The sequence below is a fragment of the Micropterus salmoides genome, unplaced genomic scaffold, assembly GCF_014851395.1.
Source record: "Micropterus salmoides isolate LMB-PRFRI ecotype aquatic unplaced genomic scaffold, ASM1485139v1 Ms_hic_scaffold_4454, whole genome shotgun sequence".
Taxonomy (NCBI): Eukaryota; Metazoa; Chordata; class Actinopteri; order Centrarchiformes; family Centrarchidae; genus Micropterus; species Micropterus salmoides.
The window spans coordinates 1-12,911 of record NW_024043878.1 but is presented as its reverse complement, the minus strand read 5'-3'; the positions used below and the strand labels follow the sequence as shown (position 1 = coordinate 12,911).

Genomic DNA, 12,911 nt, shown 5'->3' with positions numbered 1-12,911 from the left:
CTTGTTGGTCCGCTGCAAAGGCCCTCTTGTCAAACAGGACCAGTGCCACTTTGTCCCTTGGCCTCGCTAGTCCAAGCTCATCCCTTTCTCCTCTTGTGGCTCCAGAGGCCTCAACCGTGTCCGCTTTTCCGCTGGTCAAAGCGAAGAAGAGATCCTGGGTTCAAATCCCAGCGGTGCCTAAGTGGAGTTTTCAATACGATACGCCACTTCCCAAGGACAAAAACCAGAATAACCTCATGTGCGTTCTACGCAGCTTCAAGAAAAACGCGAGTGAGCGAGTAGAACGTGGCAATCCTAAGAACTGATTCCAAAACCAGACCACCTGAAACAGGTAGCGCAGTTGCCTGCGGGGGGCTGCTGTGGCTTAGTCGGTGAAAGCGCCTGTCTTGTAACAGGAGAACCTGGTTTCAAATCCGCAGTGCCTCTACAGCTTAATGTGTCCACGGAACCTCTACCTATTCAAATCTGAAAACAGGAAATTGCTCCCTGCTTTGGTAAGTTCACTTAAACATCCTCTGACTGAATCAGCTCAGTGTTTCCAGAATCTGTCCTTTGATGTACTGGTCATTACTGACTTCTGTCCCGGTGATCTCACCAGAGGCTGCTCTACATTCTCTAAACCATGGAAGACAAACAAGTGCTATTGCGGTGAGACCTATTTTACCAAACAATAATTGGTAGAAAATTGCTGGCCTTGAATATACAGAACCAACTGCTTCCTGTTATAGCAGCTTCACCAAGGAATGAATATCCTCTGGGACAGGTGTTCTGGGTTCAAGTCCTGCTGTGGAAGAGAGATTGCTTTCCAACATAAACACTCTGGACTTCTGAGTGGTGTGAATACGATGACGAACCCTGTCCTTGTGTTCTCTGTGGACTAATGGCTAGTGTTCTTGCCTTCCACCTAAAGATCTAGCTTCAAGTCCACTTGCAGTAAACTCTGGTTTTGTTTTATGTTCATAATTCTGATCTGATGTGTCATTTGAAATCACTGAAAGGTCCGCTCTCAGGTGTAGCAGCACCTTCGCAGGTGTTCAGTGCCACAGATTAGCATGCTGAATGTGACGCAAGCATCAGAGATCACCAGAACATGGACGTGTTTCCAAAGTGAGAAGCAGGGATTCAGTTCTTCCACCTTGGATCCAGGTGGATCCAGATGATCAAGTCCCCTAGGTGCTTCTCCTGCAGGGGGATTCTAAGCAGCTGTTATGATGCTGGAGCTGAGAGCTCTGCAGGTTCAGAGATTATGAATCCAGACAGACTGCAGCTTTAAACATGAGCTGTGACAGAGAGACATTCTTCATGAGTACTAGTACGATGTGATTGGGAGCAGTCCAGTCTCCCTTCAGCAGAACCACAATGGACCAGCGCACTGTAGGAAGTAAAACATGTCTGCTGCTGTTTCAGGAATCTTTCCACTGAAATCCACCTGCAGCATTATCCCTGTTAGAGATCACAGTGACCCCCTTCAGACCAGAGCTGGCTCCTTTAATAATCTCTCCACTAGGCCCGTCAGCTGTGGAAGTTCTCAGACAGGCAAACTCAGGGGCCTCTTTTAAATACTTTCTTAGGTCTCACTTTTATCCTATGGTGTTTTAATAAACTTTGTTTTATTGCTGTTGATTCATTTTTATTTTTTTTAAGTATGGAGCTTTATTTGTTTCTGCTGTGCAGCACCTTGTAACTTGGATTTGAAAAGTGCTATAAACAAAGTTATTGTAATTATTTTTTCCAAAGATTGGAATCAATCAATATTCAGATCACGAACGTGGATCTGAATCCTGACATGAACCAGAAGAACTTCATCATTTAACTGAACATTTCTCAACAATAACCGATGGTACAAAGATCAGAACCAGGATCCACATCCAGACTCAGATGAGGACTTTTATTATCCTTGTTTTATATTGAAATCTCTTGTACGTTGTGTATCACTTCTTTCTTACTTTCTTGTTTGGTAAAGTAAAATAAGTCCAAAGAGAGAGAGCTAGCTGGCTTTGATCAAGCAAGCTAGCTAGCCTTACCTTACTTAGCTGTACCGTAATCCCTTGAAGGTCGTTGTGTTGAAGTCGGACAAATGCGGAAATTCACGACGGGAAACGAACGCAACGAGATTTCGGACGCTTTGAACGTTTTTTGAGTTTCGGTTTATTGAACACACACACAGACACATTTCTCACGTACCTCAGATGGCTGAGGCGAGGTTTGAACCCACAACTCTGGGTCTCCAGTCGGCGTCCTTCCCCACTGGACCATCTTCAGTACCGATGAAGACCAACAACCAGAGAGAGGAAGAAGATCTGACTGAGGGAGGAACTTTCAGAAGATCCACCAACATCAGTCTGGAGAGGAAACTCTGGATGATGGACTTCCTGTCTGGTTCCATGGAACCGAGACTGCAAGACGAGTACACGGGATTTTTTGAACGCCTGCACCCCAACGTGTCTCTGTGGCGCAATTGGCTAGCGCGCTCGGCTGTTAACCGAGAGGATGGTGGTTCGAGCCCACCCAGGGACGGTCAATATTTAGGCGTCTGAAGTGCAAGCTCTATCCGTGCTCTTTGAACTTGTTGGTCCGCTGCAAAGGCCCTCTTGTCAAACAGGACCAGTGCCACTTTGTCCCTTGGCCTCGCTAGTCCAAGCTCATCCCTTTCTCCTCTTGTGGCTCCAGAGGCCTCAACCGTGTCCGCTTTTCCGCTGGTCAAAGCGGAAGAGATCCTGGGTTCAAATCCCAGCGGTGCCTAAGTGGAGTTTTCAATAACGATACGCCACTTCCCAAGGACAAAAACCAGAATAACCTCATGTGCGTTCTACGCAGCTTCAAGAAAAACGCGAGTGAGCGAGTAGAACGTGGCAATCCTAAGAACTGATTCCAAAACCAGACCACCTGAAACAGGTAGCGCAGTTGCCTGCGGCGGGTGCTGTGGCTTAGTCGGTGAAAGCGCCTGTCTTGTAAACAGGAGAACCTGGTTTCAAATCCCAGCAGTGCCTCTACAGCTTAATGTGTCCACGGGAACCTCTACCTATTCAAATCTGAAAACAGGAAATTGCTCCCTGCTTTGGTAAGTTCACTTAAACATCCTCTGACTGAATCAGCTCAGTGTTTCCAGAATCTGTCCTTTGATGTACTGGTCATTACTGACTTCTGTCCCGGTGATCTCACCAGAGGCTGCTCTACATTCTCTAAACCATGGAAGACAAACAAGTGCTATTGCGGGTGAGACCTATTTTACCAAACAATAATTGGTAGAAATGCTGGCCTTGAATATACAGAAACCAACTGCTTCCTGTTATAGCAGCTTCACCAAGGAATGAATATCCTCTGGGACAGGTGTTCTGGGTTCAAGTCCTGCTGTGGAAGAGAGATTGCTTTCCAACATAAACACTCTGGACTTCTGAGTGGTGTGAATACGATGACGAACCCTGTCCTTGTGTTCTCTGTGGACTAATGGCTAGTGTTCTTGCCTTCCACCTAAAAGATCTAGCTTCAAGTCCACTTGCAGTAAACTCTGGTTTTGTTTTATGTTCATAATTCTGATCTGATGTGTCATTTGAAATCACTGAAAGGTCCGCTCTCAGGTGTAGCAGCACCTTCGCAGGTGTTCAGTGCCACAGATTAGCATGCTGAATGTGACGCAAGCATCAGAGATCACCAGAACATGGACGTGTTTCCAAAGTGAGAAGCAGGGATTCAGTTCTTCCACCTTGGATCCAGGTGGATCCAGATGATCAAGTCCCCTAGGTGCTTCTCCTGCGGGGGATTCTAAGCAGCTGTTATGATGCTGGAGCTGAGAGCTCTGCAGGTTCAGAGATTATGAATCCAGACAGACTGCAGCTTTAAACATGAGCTGTGACAGAGAGACATTCTTCATGAGTACTAGTACGATGTGATTGGGAGCAGTCCAGTCTCCCTTCAGCAGAACCACAATGGACCAGCGCACTGTAGGAAGTAAAACATGTCTGCTGCTGTTTCAGGAATCTTTCCACTGAAATCCACCTGCAGCATTATCCCTGTTAGAGATCACAGTGACCCCCTTCAGACCAGAGCTGGCTCCTTTAATAATCTCTCCACTAGGCCCGTCAGCTGTGGAAGTTCTCAGACAGGCAAACTCAGGGGCCTCTTTTAAATACTTTCTTAGGTCTCACTTTTATCCTATGGTGTTTTAATAAACTTTGTTTTATTGCTGTTGATTCATTTTTATTTTTTTTAAGTATGGAGCTTTATTTGTTTCTGCTGTGCAGCACCTTGTAACTTGGATTTGAAAAGTGCTATAAACAAAGTTATTGTAATTATTTTTTCCAAAGATTGGAATCAATCAATATTCAGATCACGAACGTGGATCTGAATCCTGACATGAACCAGAAGAACTTCATCATTTAACTGAACATTTCTCAACAATAACCGATGGTACAAAGATCAGAACCAGGATCCACATCCAGACTCAGATGAGGACTTTTATTATCCTTGTTTTATATTGAAATCTCTTGTACGTTGTGTATCACTTCTTTCTTACTTTCTTGTTTGGTAAAGTAAAATAAGTCCAAAGAGAGAGAGCTAGCTGGCTTTGATCAAGCAAGCTAGCTAGCCTTACTTAGCTGTACCGTAATCCCTTGAAGGTCGTTGTGTTGAAGTCGGACAAATGCGGAAATTCACGACGGGAAACGAACGCAACGAGATTTCGGACGCTTTGAACGTTTTTTGAGTTTCGGTTTATTGAACACACACACAGACACATTTCTCACGTACCTCAGATGGCTGAGGCGAGGTTTGAACCCACAACTCTGGGTCTCCAGTCGGCGTCCTTCCCCACTGGACCATCTTCAGTACCGATGAAGACCAACAACCAGAGAGAGGAAGAAGATCTGACTGAGGGAGGAACTTTCAGAAGATCCACCAACATCAGTCTGGAGAGGAAACTCTGGATGATGGACTTCCTGTCTGGTTCCATGGAACCGAGACTGCAAGACGAGTACACGGGATTTTTTGAACGCCTGCACCCCAACGTGTCTCTGTGGCGCAATTGGCTAGCGCGCTCGGCTGTTAACCGAGAGGATGGTGGTTCGAGCCCACCCAGGGACGGTCAATATTTAGGCGTCTGAAGTGCAAGCTCTATCCGTGCTCTTTGAACTTGTTGGTCCGCTGCAAAGGCCCTCTTGTCAAACAGGACCAGTGCCACTTTGTCCCTTGGCCTCGCTAGTCCAAGCTCATCCCTTTCTCCTCTTGTGGCTCCAGAGGCCTCAACCGTGTCCGCTTTTCCGCTGGTCAAAGCGGAAGAGATCCTGGGTTCAAATCCCAGCGGTGCCTAAGTGGAGTTTTCAATAACGATACGCCACTTCCCAAGGACAAAAACCAGAATAACCTCATGTGCGTTCTACGCAGCTTCAAGAAAAACGCGAGTGAGCGAGTAGAACGTGGCAATCCTAAGAACTGATTCCAAAACCAGACCACCTGAAACAGGTAGCGCAGTTGCCTGCGGCGGGTGCTGTGGCTTAGTCGGTGAAAGCGCCTGTCTTGTAAACAGGAGAACCTGGTTTCAAATCCCAGCAGTGCCTCTACAGCTTAATGTGTCCACGGGAACCTCTACCTATTCAAATCTGAAAACAGGAAATTGCTCCCTGCTTTGGTAAGTTCACTTAAACATCCTCTGACTGAATCAGCTCAGTGTTTCCAGAATCTGTCCTTTGATGTACTGGTCATTACTGACTTCTGTCCCGGTGATCTCACCAGAGGCTGCTCTACATTCTCTAAACCATGGAAGACAAACAAGTGCTATTGCGGGTGAGACCTATTTTACCAAACAATAATTGGTAGAAATGCTGGCCTTGAATATACAGAAACCAACTGCTTCCTGTTATAGCAGCTTCACCAAGGAATGAATATCCTCTGGGACAGGTGTTCTGGGTTCAAGTCCTGCTGTGGAAGAGAGATTGCTTTCCAACATAAACACTCTGGACTTCTGAGTGGTGTGAATACGATGACGAACCCTGTCCTTGTGTTCTCTGTGGACTAATGGCTAGTGTTCTTGCCTTCCACCTAAAAGATCTAGCTTCAAGTCCACTTGCAGTAAACTCTGGTTTTGTTTTATGTTCATAATTCTGATCTGATGTGTCATTTGAAATCACTGAAAGGTCCGCTCTCAGGTGTAGCAGCACCTTCGCAGGTGTTCAGTGCCACAGATTAGCATGCTGAATGTGACGCAAGCATCAGAGATCACCAGAACATGGACGTGTTTCCAAAGTGAGAAGCAGGGATTCAGTTCTTCCACCTTGGATCCAGGTGGATCCAGATGATCAAGTCCCCTAGGTGCTTCTCCTGCGGGGGATTCTAAGCAGCTGTTATGATGCTGGAGCTGAGAGCTCTGCAGGTTCAGAGATTATGAATCCAGACAGACTGCAGCTTTAAACATGAGCTGTGACAGAGAGACATTCTTCATGAGTACTAGTACGATGTGATTGGGAGCAGTCCAGTCTCCCTTCAGCAGAACCACAATGGACCAGCGCACTGTAGGAAGTAAAACATGTCTGCTGCTGTTTCAGGAATCTTTCCACTGAAATCCACCTGCAGCATTATCCCTGTTAGAGATCACAGTGACCCCCTTCAGACCAGAGCTGGCTCCTTTAATAATCTCTCCACTAGGCCCGTCAGCTGTGGAAGTTCTCAGACAGGCAAACTCAGGGGCCTCTTTTAAATACTTTCTTAGGTCTCACTTTTATCCTATGGTGTTTTAATAAACTTTGTTTTATTGCTGTTGATTCATTTTTATTTTTTTAAGTATGGAGCTTTATTTGTTTCTGCTGTGCAGCACCTTGTAACTTGGATTTGAAAAGTGCTATAAACAAAGTTATTGTAATTATTTTTTCCAAAGATTGGAATCAATCAATATTCAGATCACGAACGTGGATCTGAATCCTGACATGAACCAGAAGAACTTCATCATTTAACTGAACATTTCTCAACAATAACCGATGGTACAAAGATCAGAACCAGGATCCACATCCAGACTCAGATGAGGACTTTTATTATCCTTGTTTTATATTGAAATCTCTTGTACGTTGTGTATCACTTCTTTCTTACTTTCTTGTTTGGTAAAGTAAAATAAGTCCAAAGAGAGAGAGCTAGCTGGCTTTGATCAAGCAAGCTAGCTAGCCTTACCTTACTTAGCTGTACCGTAATCCCTTGAAGGTCGTTGTGTTGAAGTCGGACAAATGCGGAAATTCACGACGGGAAACGAACGCAACGAGATTTCGGACGCTTTGAACGTTTTTTGAGTTTCGGTTTATTGAACACACACACAGACACATTTCTCACGTACCTCAGATGGCTGAGGCGAGGTTTGAACCCACAACTCTGGGTCTCCAGTCGGCGTCCTTCCCCACTGGACCATCTTCAGTACCGATGAAGACCAACAACCAGAGAGAGGAAGAAGATCTGACTGAGGGAGGAACTTTCAGAAGATCCACCAACATCAGTCTGGAGAGGAAACTCTGGATGATGGACTTCCTGTCTGGTTCCATGGAACCGAGACTGCAAGACGAGTACACGGGATTTTTTGAACGCCTGCACCCCAACGTGTCTCTGTGGCGCAATTGGCTAGCGCGCTCGGCTGTTAACCGAGAGGATGGTGGTTCGAGCCCACCCAGGGACGGTCAATATTTAGGCGTCTGAAGTGCAAGCTCTATCCGTGCTCTTTGAACTTGTTGGTCCGCTGCAAAGGCCCTCTTGTCAAACAGGACCAGTGCCACTTTGTCCCTTGGCCTCGCTAGTCCAAGCTCATCCCTTTCTCCTCTTGTGGCTCCAGAGGCCTCAACCGTGTCCGCTTTTCCGCTGGTCAAAGCGGAAGAGATCCTGGGTTCAAATCCCAGCGGTGCCTAAGTGGAGTTTTCAATAACGATACGCCACTTCCCAAGGACAAAAACCAGAATAACCTCATGTGCGTTCTACGCAGCTTCAAGAAAAACGCGAGTGAGCGAGTAGAACGTGGCAATCCTAAGAACTGATTCCAAAACCAGACCACCTGAAACAGGTAGCGCAGTTGCCTGCGGCGGGTGCTGTGGCTTAGTCGGTGAAAGCGCCTGTCTTGTAAACAGGAGAACCTGGTTTCAAATCCCAGCAGTGCCTCTACAGCTTAATGTGTCCACGGGAACCTCTACCTATTCAAATCTGAAAACAGGAAATTGCTCCCTGCTTTGGTAAGTTCACTTAAACATCCTCTGACTGAATCAGCTCAGTGTTTCCAGAATCTGTCCTTTGATGTACTGGTCATTACTGACTTCTGTCCCGGTGATCTCACCAGAGGCTGCTCTACATTCTCTAAACCATGGAAGACAAACAAGTGCTATTGCGGGTGAGACCTATTTTACCAAACAATAATTGGTAGAAATGCTGGCCTTGAATATACAGAAACCAACTGCTTCCTGTTATAGCAGCTTCACCAAGGAATGAATATCCTCTGGGACAGGTGTTCTGGGTTCAAGTCCTGCTGTGGAAGAGAGATTGCTTTCCAACATAAACACTCTGGACTTCTGAGTGGTGTGAATACGATGACGAACCCTGTCCTTGTGTTCTCTGTGGACTAATGGCTAGTGTTCTTGCCTTCCACCTAAAAGATCTAGCTTCAAGTCCACTTGCAGTAAACTCTGGTTTTGTTTTATGTTCATAATTCTGATCTGATGTGTCATTTGAAATCACTGAAAGGTCCGCTCTCAGGTGTAGCAGCACCTTCGCAGGTGTTCAGTGCCACAGATTAGCATGCTGAATGTGACGCAAGCATCAGAGATCACCAGAACATGGACGTGTTTCCAAAGTGAGAAGCAGGGATTCAGTTCTTCCACCTTGGATCCAGGTGGATCCAGATGATCAAGTCCCCTAGGTGCTTCTCCTGCAGGGGGATTCTAAGCAGCTGTTATGATGCTGGAGCTGAGAGCTCTGCAGGTTCAGAGATTATGAATCCAGACAGACTGCAGCTTTAAACATGAGCTGTGACAGAGAGACATTCTTCATGAGTACTAGTACGATGTGATTGGGAGCAGTCCAGTCTCCCTTCAGCAGAACCACAATGGACCAGCGCACTGTAGGAAGTAAAACATGTCTGCTGCTGTTTCAGGAATCTTTCCACTGAAATCCACCTGCAGCATTATCCCTGTTAGAGATCACAGTGACCCCCTTCAGACCAGAGCTGGCTCCTTTAATAATCTCTCCACTAGGCCCGTCAGCTGTGGAAGTTCTCAGACAGGCAAACTCAGGGGCCTCTTTTAAATACTTTCTTAGGTCTCACTTTTATCCTATGGTGTTTTAATAAACTTTGTTTTATTGCTGTTGATTCATTTTTATTTTTTTTAAGTATGGAGCTTTATTTGTTTCTGCTGTGCAGCACCTTGTAACTTGGATTTGAAAAGTGCTATAAACAAAGTTATTGTAATTATTTTTTTTCCAAAGATTGGAATCAATCAATATTCAGATCACGAACGTGGATCTGAATCCTGACATGAACCAGAAGAACTTCATCATTTAACTGAACATTTCTCAACAATAACCGATGGTACAAAGATCAGAACCAGGATCCACATCCAGACTCAGATGAGGACTTTTATTATCCTTGTTTTATATTGAAATCTCTTGTACGTTGTGTATCACTTCTTTCTTACTTTCTTGTTTGGTAAAGTAAAATAAGTCCAAAGAGAGAGAGCTAGCTGGCTTTGATCAAGCAAGCTAGCTAGCCTTACCTTACTTAGCTGTACCGTAATCCCTTGAAGGTCGTTGTGTTGAAGTCGGACAAATGCGGAAATTCACGACGGGAAACGAACGCAACGAGATTTCGGACGCTTTGAACGTTTTTTGAGTTTCGGTTTATTGAACACACACACAGACACATTTCTCACGTACCTCAGATGGCTGAGGCGAGGTTTGAACCCACAACTCTGGGTCTCCAGTCGGCGTCCTTCCCCACTGGACCATCTTCAGTACCGATGAAGACCAACAACCAGAGAGAGGAAGAAGATCTGACTGAGGGAGGAACTTTCAGAAGATCCACCAACATCAGTCTGGAGAGGAAACTCTGGATGATGGACTTCCTGTCTGGTTCCATGGAACCGAGACTGCAAGACGAGTACACGGGATTTTTTGAACGCCTGCACCCCAACGTGTCTCTGTGGCGCAATTGGCTAGCGCGCTCGGCTGTTAACCGAGAGGATGGTGGTTCGAGCCCACCCAGGGACGGTCAATATTTAGGCGTCTGAAGTGCAAGCTCTATCCGTGCTCTTTGAACTTGTTGGTCCGCTGCAAAGGCCCTCTTGTCAAACAGGACCAGTGCCACTTTGTCCCTTGGCCTCGCTAGTCCAAGCTCATCCCTTTCTCCTCTTGTGGCTCCAGAGGCCTCAACCGTGTCCGCTTTTCCGCTGGTCAAAGCGGAAGAGATCCTGGGTTCAAATCCCAGCGGTGCCTAAGTGGAGTTTTCAATAACGATACGCCACTTCCCAAGGACAAAAACCAGAATAACCTCATGTGCGTTCTACGCAGCTTCAAGAAAAACGCGAGTGAGCGAGTAGAACGTGGCAATCCTAAGAACTGATTCCAAAACCAGACCACCTGAAACAGGTAGCGCAGTTGCCTGCGGCGGGTGCTGTGGCTTAGTCGGTGAAAGCGCCTGTCTTGTAAACAGGAGAACCTGGTTTCAAATCCCAGCAGTGCCTCTACAGCTTAATGTGTCCACGGGAACCTCTACCTATTCAAATCTGAAAACAGGAAATTGCTCCCTGCTTTGGTAAGTTCACTTAAACATCCTCTGACTGAATCAGCTCAGTGTTTCCAGAATCTGTCCTTTGATGTACTGGTCATTACTGACTTCTGTCCCGGTGATCTCACCAGAGGCTGCTCTACATTCTCTAAACCATGGAAGACAAACAAGTGCTATTGCGGGTGAGACCTATTTTACCAAACAATAATTGGTAGAAAATGCTGGCCTTGAATATACAGAAACCAACTGCTTCCTGTTATAGCAGCTTCACCAAGGAATGAATATCCTCTGGGACAGGTGTTCTGGGTTCAAGTCCTGCTGTGGAAGAGAGATTGCTTTCCAACATAAACACTCTGGACTTCTGAGTGGTGTGAATACGATGACGAACCCTGTCCTTGTGTTCTCTGTGGACTAATGGCTAGTGTTCTTGCCTTCCACCTAAAAGATCTAGCTTCAAGTCCACTTGCAGTAAACTCTGGTTTTGTTTTATGTTCATAATTCTGATCTGATGTGTCATTTGAAATCACTGAAAGGTCCGCTCTCAGGTGTAGCAGCACCTTCGCAGGTGTTCAGTGCCACAGATTAGCATGCTGAATGTGACGCAAGCATCAGAGATCACCAGAACATGGACGTGTTTCCAAAGTGAGAAGCAGGGATTCAGTTCTTCCACCTTGGATCCAGGTGGATCCAGATGATCAAGTCCCCTAGGTGCTTCTCCTGCAGGGGGATTCTAAGCAGCTGTTATGATGCTGGAGCTGAGAGCTCTGCAGGTTCAGAGATTATGAATCCAGACAGACTGCAGCTTTAAACATGAGCTGTGACAGAGAGACATTCTTCATGAGTACTAGTACGATGTGATTGGGAGCAGTCCAGTCTCCCTTCAGCAGAACCACAATGGACCAGCGCACTGTAGGAAGTAAAACATGTCTGCTGCTGTTTCAGGAATCTTTCCACTGAAATCCACCTGCAGCATTATCCCTGTTAGAGATCACAGTGACCCCCTTCAGACCAGAGCTGGCTCCTTTAATAATCTCTCCACTAGGCCCGTCAGCTGTGGAAGTTCTCAGACAGGCAAACTCAGGGGCCTCTTTTAAATACTTTCTTAGGTCTCACTTTTATCCTATGGTGTTTTAATAAACTTTGTTTTATTGCTGTTGATTCATTTTTATTTTTTTAAGTATGGAGCTTATTTGTTTCTGCTGTGCAGCACCTTGTAACTTGGATTTGAAAAGTGCTATAAACAAAGTTATTGTAATTATTTTTTCCAAAGATTGGAATCAATCAATATTCAGATCACGAACGTGGATCTGAATCCTGACATGAACCAGAAGAACTTCATCATTTAACTGAACATTTCTCAACAATAACCGATGGTACAAAGATCAGAACCAGGATCCACATCCAGACTCAGATGAGGACTTTTATTATCCTTGTTTTATATTGAAATCTCTTGTACGTTGTGTATCACTTCTTTCTTACTTTCTTGTTTGGTAAAGTAAAATAAGTCCAAAGAGAGAGAGCTAGCTGGCTTTGATCAAGCAAGCTAGCTAGCCTTACCTTACTTAGCTGTACCGTAATCCCTTGAAGGTCGTTGTGTTGAAGTCGGACAAATGCGGAAATTCACGACGGGAAACGAACGCAACGAGATTTCGGACGCTTTGAACGTTTTTTGAGTTTCGGTTTATTGAACACACACACAGACACATTTCTCACGTACCTCAGATGGCTGAGGCGAGGTTTGAACCCACAACTCTGGGTCTCCAGTCGGCGTCCTTCCCCACTGGACCATCTTCAGTACGATGAAGACCAACAACCAGAGAGAGGAAGAAGATCTGACTGAGGGAGGAACTTTCAGAAGATCCACCAACATCAGTCTGGAGAGGAAACTCTGGATGATGGACTTCCTGTCTGGTTCCATGGAACCGAGACTGCAAGACGAGTACACGGGATTTTTTGAACGCCTGCACCCCAACGTGTCTCTGTGGCGCAATTGGCTAGCGCGCTCGGCTGTTAACCGAGAGGATGGTGGTTCGAGCCCACCCAGGGACGGTCAATATTTAGGCGTCTGAAGTGCAAGCTCTATCCGTGCTCTTTGAACTTGTTGGTCCGCTGCAAAGGCCCTCTTGTCAAACAGGACCAGTGCCACTTTGTCCCTTGGCCTCGCTAGTCCAAGCTCATC

General features: G+C 45.9%; 9 non-coding genes across 9 annotated transcripts; all 9 read left to right on the top strand.

Moving 5' to 3' along the window:
• The first annotated feature begins 2,443 nt into the window (after positions 1–2,443).
• trnan-guu lies at positions 2,444–2,517 on the top strand. The gene has a single exon. It is a non-coding gene; the product is annotated as a tRNA-Asn (tRNA).
• Positions 2,518–2,916: 399 nt separating this feature from the next.
• Positions 2,917–2,990, top strand: trnat-ugu. The gene has a single exon. It is a non-coding gene; the product is annotated as a tRNA-Thr (tRNA).
• Positions 2,991–5,005: 2,015 nt separating this feature from the next.
• trnan-guu lies at positions 5,006–5,079 on the top strand. The gene has a single exon. It is a non-coding gene; the product is annotated as a tRNA-Asn (tRNA).
• A 399-nt stretch (positions 5,080–5,478) lies between these two features.
• Positions 5,479–5,552, top strand: trnat-ugu. Its single transcript has one exon. It is a non-coding gene; the product is annotated as a tRNA-Thr (tRNA).
• Positions 5,553–7,571: 2,019 nt separating this feature from the next.
• trnan-guu lies at positions 7,572–7,645 on the top strand. The gene has a single exon. It is a non-coding gene; the product is annotated as a tRNA-Asn (tRNA).
• Positions 7,646–8,044: 399 nt separating this feature from the next.
• On the top strand, positions 8,045–8,118 carry trnat-ugu. The gene has a single exon. It is a non-coding gene; the product is annotated as a tRNA-Thr (tRNA).
• Positions 8,119–10,141: 2,023 nt separating this feature from the next.
• On the top strand, positions 10,142–10,215 carry trnan-guu. Its single transcript has one exon. It is a non-coding gene; the product is annotated as a tRNA-Asn (tRNA).
• A 399-nt stretch (positions 10,216–10,614) lies between these two features.
• On the top strand, positions 10,615–10,688 carry trnat-ugu. The gene has a single exon. It is a non-coding gene; the product is annotated as a tRNA-Thr (tRNA).
• A 2,019-nt stretch (positions 10,689–12,707) lies between these two features.
• On the top strand, positions 12,708–12,781 carry trnan-guu. The gene has a single exon. It is a non-coding gene; the product is annotated as a tRNA-Asn (tRNA).
• The last annotated feature ends 130 nt before the right edge of the window (positions 12,782–12,911 follow it).